Below are 7,218 nucleotides of genomic sequence, written 5' to 3' on the forward strand. Positions count from 1 at the left end.
TGGGGGGCACACATTGATGAGTACCTTTCACCATTCTCATTTTTAATCCAAATATTAGGAAACTTTTTTTCTTCTGTATTCATTCAGGAGACAGTCCACAGCACCAGGTTCTGGAGAGCCAATTTCCTGACTTGAATGGCCTAAAGATACCATACTTTCTGGTCCTGCCACCCAAGCAGGTTGGCTGCTATCCCTGCTGGCTTCTCTAGCAGCTGTAAGTGGTGGGGAGGGTCTGGAGCCTGTCTGGAAAGATAGTTCTGATGGCTGCTTTGTTGCTGGTGGCAGAAGGTTTGGTGTGGGACAGGGCACAGTGTCATCATTCCAACTGGACTTGGCTGCCTTTACCTCCCAGAACTGAGGTATCTCAGTAGGAGAAAAGTTGGAGAAATTTAGAGTGCAGGAAGGCAGACACAGGGAGGTACTCCTGGTCTTAGTCTTGGAGCTGTCAAACCAAAATAAAACTCAGAGATGTTGAGAACAGATCCTAGAGAGCAGGGTTTTGAGGTTTCCTTTGGGATCTTGGCCCTGGCTCCTGGGAGATTAAGGAGTCCTTGGCAAGTTTTAGAAAAATCTACCAGTGCCACTGATTCATTATCTTTGAGGACTAAATGCTTTCTTTTCTCACTGCCAAATGGCTTGTTAGAGAACTTTTTTGGCATGCAAGGCTCTCAATGGTAGCTCTATCAGCTTCTCACTTTGGTTCCAGTTTGGCCTTGTTGATAAAGATCTCAGCTTTCTTAACTCTTCAGTTTTTGTTTTCCTTTAGGCCATTTGTAGTTTAGCCAATATCCTAGTCTTACATTTTGTAAGGTGAGCTGGCAGGCCTGAAACTATATGCAAGATTGTTCCCATTTGGAATCAGGACAGGATATGGCTTCGCCTTAAAAAATAGAAGCAGGGAACTGGTTCTATGAATCTTTTAATGATTTATAACTAATTTGATAGTACAATGCTCTTTTTACTCAGATGGAATGCCTAACTTTTGTCGATGAACCTGAGAGGCCTTTGGTCTGGGGGATTTGGGCTGTCTCTGACAGACAGGAGAATTAGAAACATTCCAGAGACCAGGTGTTAAGAGTGTTATCTCTTCGCGCAACTCAGTTTCCTCCCCCTTCACTTTATCTTTTTTTAAGCTAAAAATGCAGAGATCTCCTAAGGAAGTGTGAAGGGATGGGTTTTAATCCCGTTTGGGGAGGAAAAAAAGAGAAAAAGGGAAGCCCAAAGAAAGATGGGAACAGTTGGAATTTTTAGATGACGCTTCTCTGTTATATTTATCATGTGTTATGTATTACATTCTACAAACTATACATTTGTTACAGTAATCTACACTGTGTACCCAAGTTTGCCAAATACTGCTCAGCCAAAACAGTGTTAAATAAAATTGTAAGAAATGCTAAAAAAAAAAAAAAATAGAGAATGTCCTATTGCTGTTGTCCCGAGCCGCCCCACCACCCCCTTCAAACCAGCTCAACTGACCCCTCTTCTATGGCAGCTGACATGACCCATGGGTTTTTAAAATTTTAACTATATATCAAGACTCTTTCTAGAATGAGCAACTGTTTAGTAATTAAGCACCTTGTATCTAGAAATCAGACCACCTATATGGGGACAGAGAGAGTGAGGGTACAAAAGCTGCTCTGCTCTCAGTCCTTGGGCCATGCTGAGATTGTACTCTATGACCAGCATGGGGTGCAGTGGGACTGCCTGTATTTCCTGCACTGAGGCTCAGGAAGGACCATTTACTCAAAGCACCAAGCCTGTGGGGCTAGGCCCTGTGCTCACTGATGGGGACTTAGCAGCTATGACCTCTCTGGCCTGACAGAGTCACCTGAGCAAGGACTTTGTGTCACCCCAGCATCTGCTTCCTCCCGGGGCTCTCCCAAGGGGCAACCAAACCTTCATCCTCGCGTGTCTAGTGAGAGCTGAGCTCCAGCATCAGGGCTCAGGGAGGGCCTGGACAGTCAGTGGATAGAAGCAAATTTGCAGGATGAGCCTCTCCTTTGGCAGGGGGTAGGAAAGAAAAGGAGGTGTGGGGCAGCCCAGCTCCACTGTGGGGCTCAGGGGCTGTGTCCACCATGGCCTTGTCCTCTCTCACTGCTCAGGTAGGGACAGGCCACAGACATTCGGGGCTGCCTCCCAGCCTGCGTCAGCCCCTCTCATTCAGACCTGCAGCAGCTTCAGCCTGGTCCCTGCCCCAGCACCCAGGCATGTCTGTTTGTGTAGTTTCCCTCTCCCAGCCTGTGCTAACTCAGCCACCCTCCCTCTCCAGATCTCTGGAAACATCTGTGTGATTCACCTGCCTCATGAGCAGTGGCTTCAATGTCGGTGGCTACTACATATCCTGGTACCAGCAGAAGCCAGGAAGCCCTCCCCAGTATCTCCAAATAGTCAAGTCAGACTCAGACAAGCACCAGGGCTCTGAGAACTCCAGCCACTTCTCTAGAGTCAAACATGCCTCAGCCAATACAGGCCTCTTGCTCATTTCTGGGCTCCAAGCCTGAAGATGAGGCCTATTATTAGTGCTACAGCTCGTGGCAGTGGGAGCAGCTGTAGTTTCTCACAGTGGCTCAGAAGACAAGCAAGTAAGACATAAAACCTTAGGCCCACTGGCTTTACATCTCTTTTCAATAACAGTCTGAGGTGGCAGCATCTGTACGGGAGACCTCTGTGCACCAAGATCACTCCTTGAATGGGGGAAAGAGAAACACATAGGTTATGCCTGCAAAGTGAGACAGAATAGGTCTTATGAGGAAGACCCAGACAAATGAGGAAATATACCCTACCTACCCCATTGGTAATGAAATAGATTAACAAGAGTCAGTACCATTGTCTGCAATTAAAAATGCTGGCCAATTCAGAACAAGAGGGACAGGGGTCACTGGGTCATGTGCTTGGCCTCTGACAGAAAGGTCCCAAGTGCACATAAGGCATATGTCATCTCAATAAGCATATGGGCAGATGCTCAACATCGTCAGTCATCAGGGAAATGCAAATCAAAACCACAATGAGATTCCATTTCACACCCACTGGGATAGCTAAAATAAAAAAAAAGTAATAATAACAAGGGTTGGAAAAGATGTGAAGAAACTGGAAACTTCACATTTAATTGCCAGTGGGACTATATATGGGTGCGGCTGATTTGGAAGAATTTGGTTGTTCTCAAAAACTTAACACATACAGTTATATGACTCAGCAATTCTAGCCCTAGTTATAAACTCAACAGAATTGAAAACACACATACATCCACACAAAAACTTGCACTCAAATATTCATAGAAGCACTACTTGCCATAGCAAAAGTGTGGGCCCCTCAACCGATGAAGGCATAATCAAAAAGTGATAAGTCTATTTGAGATGAACCTTGAAAACATCAATATATATGATAGAAGCCAGACACAAAAGACCACGATTCCATTTGTTATAGGCAAATCTACAGAGACAGAAAGCACATCAGTGGTTGCCGGTATCCAGGGGAAATGAGAATGGGCAAATGACTACTAAAGGTATGGGACTGCTCTGATGGGTGATATATTTTGCAACTACAAAGGGATATTTGCACAACAGTATAAATATACCAAAAAAAAAAAAAAAAAGGGGGGAAAAACCACCCAAACAGTACAGTTTAAAAAGTTGAATTATACACTATGGAAATTATATTAATTTAATTAAAAGTTAATTAAAAATATATAGGCCTCCGCCCCAGCCTCCCGCCGCCGGCGCCGCCGCCTCCGCCTCCTCTTGGGCCCCTTCCCCCTGCCTCCGCCCGGGCGAAGCCTCCCCTGTCCGCTCCGTTCTCCCGGCAAGACAGCTCCCGACATGGTGACCGGCAGGCCCGCAGGCTTTCTCCCCCCTCGCAGGCCTCACACTAGAATCGCATGTCCACTATCCAGAACCTCCAATCTTTCGACCCCTTTGCTGATGCAACTAAGGGCGACGACTTACTCCCGGCAGGGACCAAGGATTACATTCATATAACAATCCAGCAACAGAACGGCAGGAAGACGCTGACGACTGTTCAGGGCATTGCCGATGATTATGACAAAAAGAAACTTGTGAAAGCTTTCAAAAAGAAATTTGCCTGTAATGGTACTGTGATTGAACATCCTGAATACGGAGAGGTTATTCACCTTCAAGGTGACCAAAGAAAAAACATTTGCCAGTTTCTTGTCAAGGAGGAACAGCTTAAGGTTCATGGATTCTAAAATGAACCTGAATATGTGGAGAATTTCTTGAATGATTTTGTTCTCTAGATCCAGTTTGGTTGCCTTGTGAAATGATGTGGGCTATGGGTGGGAGGCTCTTTGTCTCTTCAGAGATAACCTAAGCTGTTTGACTTGTGGGTGTGATGGTAAGAGGCTGCAGTCCTGCCCTTGGTAACAATGGCAAGGACTCCAGTCACAGGAAACAGTTTAACAATGCAAGGTCTATAAACTTTAAGTATTTAGGGGAAATGCAAACCAAATATGCTAAAAGCTTATCTAGAATGTCTGGAGCCCATGCTAAAAGCTTACCTAAGATATGGAAGATATATATGCTAATTCAAGCCTATTGAGAACTGAAACAAAGGGACCATTTGGTCTTTCCTCTCTGTATAAAAGAAATTTGAAAATCTGGTTCCGGGCTCGGGATTCAAACAGAAAGCTCCCGAGTCCGGCTGTCCGTCAATAAACCATTTTTCCTTCTCAAAATCATTCTTGAGTCCTGGCCTCTCTATACGCAAATAATTAAACCTCTTTCAAATTCTACAACAAAATGATTCTCTGCAGTAAACGGACTTTTCATTTATTTAATCATTCAAACTTCCATTCAGATCTGCATGATTACAGAAAACATGGGGTGTGTAGGCTAGTAACACATAAGAAAATTGCAGTACGATGGTAATGAAACCCTGTATTCATCTTAACGTGTTTCCAATGGAAAATATTTTGTTTTGAGTGTTTATTGTTCAGTTTATTACTTTTCACTTGATTAAATGTTTTTTTGTTGTATTAAACCATGTATGTTGCAGCTTAACAATAAAAAAAAAGTATGTGAAAAAAAAAAAATATATATATATATAAAGTCTGGCATGCTACTGGGCCCTAGTAAAGACTGAGCACCTGACATTAGGACAGTCAACTGCCCAGGAGCCTAGATAAGCATGTTATTAGCTTCCGTCTTAGGAAACCTAAGCTGAGAACCAGGTGAGCCCCAGATCTCTCTTCTGCTCAGAGCAATGATGGCTGTGTGAAGGGAGTAAAGAAGAATTGGAGCCTTGATGCAATCAAGCCTCCCATTTATAAAATTTCTCCACCAGGTTTCCTGCCTGGGGTATCCCGGGTACTGAACTAAACTTACTAAGGAAACTAAGAACTGAAGCCCTAAAGAGGAGATGAGGAAGCAAGAGGAAGGCCCTGCAAAAGGGCACCTTCCATCAGTGCTATTCCCCTATGGACCCTAGAGGGAGCTGTGGGCCAGGCCCTGGGAAAGCCAGCACAGCTAGTGTTTGGCCCTCTGGTCTGATTAATACCTGGTCACGGATGTGAAACAACTCGTAACTGCAACCTGGTCAAACGGGAGGGGAGCTCATTTGCATGAGCTGGGACTTGCCCAGGGACTTGGGGTTATAATGGGAGCTTGGGGAGCTGACCTGCACTGAGTCTTTTTGAAACGTACAGCCCTGAAGGCATCTCCACCATGTCCTGGACCCCTCTCCTGTTTACCCTTCTGGCTCACTGCACAGGTCAGGGGGGATTTTCTGGGCTTGGGGTGGAGACAGGAACATGGAACCTGCCATCCCTATCTCCTCTCCCGACCACAGGGTCTCTCACCTGTTTTCCGGAGCCGTTTCCTAGGCAGTGGTGACTCAGGAAGCTTCACTGTCCATATCTCCTGGAGGGACTGTCATTCTCAGCTGTGGTTCCAGTGCTGGGGCCGTCAACACCAATAACTATGCCAAGTAGGTGCAACAGAGGCCCTACCAGGTTCCCTGGGGTCTGATAGGGGGCACCAGCAATAAGAACCCAGGGGTTTCTGCCTGATTCTCCAGGTCTGTTTGGTGATAAAACCCTGTCTCAGACTTAGCTGGATCCAACCCAGTGTGGGCTCAGGATTGTGCTCCATGGTCCCCAAGAAGATCATCAAAAAAGTTCAGAAAAGTTCCATTTTTAACTCATTATTTTATGAAAACAACGTGATCCCAAAAATCAGTAAACAGACTTATCCATCATTACAAAGAAATGGGCAGGAATGACAAGAGAAAAAGTAGATAATATATGTGCAGGCATATTTGTGTGTGGCACCAGTAAGCTGTAATGACCCAGATAGGAGACCAACAGATAAGCCAAGGCCTCTGAATGATAAAGAGTCAGAAATGTTTCCTTTGATCCTGGGTTTAGTGGATTATCATAACAATGAGCTATTGTGAAAAGATATCCAGTTCTACTAATAAACATATATATATATATATATATATATTTTTTTTTGTAAAAACGTTGCCCTACTCCTCTAGTGTGGGGAACTCAGTGTTTCAATAACATTTCCTAAGATTCTGGTGTCCAAAAGTTTTCTAAAATTTTTTAAGTTACCTCAGAACCTGTTCCAAAAATGCCATGATAGGTAGAGACAAGGGTCCTGGATGCTATAAAAAATTTATTATAATAAGAATTATTCTTATTACGTGACTGTAAGGGATCAATTTTCATTGTAAAATTTCAGGAAAAAAATCAAGAATGGAATAGATATATTAATATCCCCAATGAGGCTGCAAAGCTCATGCTCAGAATCACTTTGCTATACTATTTCCAATTCTTAACTTTGTCTAATGATTTCTGTGGTTATTACCTTCACACATTCTCACTACTAAATAAAAGTTATCCCAAGCCTGGTCTGGGACAAAATCTTTTTCACAAAGCAATTTACAATCTCCCACCTGGAAAGAAAAGAGCATTTTGATAAAAAATACTTACGTCATTTTCTGGGAAACTTTAACGGAACTAAGACTTGCTCTGAGAAACCAGTCAGCTCTCCATCCTGCTGCCTGACACACAAGAATATGGTGACTTGAAACCCAACATTCTTTTTTTTGTATTCTCCTGTAAATTTTCTTCTAACAAGTGCATGGTTGGTTGACTCCCTAGAGGCATTGTAGTTAAGGCTGTAATAAGCTCCATTTGAACTGGAGACACTGAGAAGGCCTGGTCCCAGTCTCCACTGGAACCCTTAAATGCTTGTGAATCAT

General features: G+C 43.9%; 1 pseudogene; it reads left to right on the forward strand.

Annotated features, from left to right (window-relative positions):
- Positions 1–3,874: 3,874 nt before the first annotated feature.
- On the forward strand, positions 3,875–4,201 carry LOC101423299 (eukaryotic translation initiation factor 1b pseudogene; annotated as a pseudogene).
- The last annotated feature ends 3,017 nt before the right edge of the window (positions 4,202–7,218 follow it).

The sequence above is a fragment of the Dasypus novemcinctus genome, chromosome 19 (assembly GCF_030445035.2).
Source record: "Dasypus novemcinctus isolate mDasNov1 chromosome 19, mDasNov1.1.hap2, whole genome shotgun sequence".
NCBI lineage: Eukaryota > Metazoa > Chordata > Mammalia > Cingulata > Dasypodidae > Dasypus > Dasypus novemcinctus.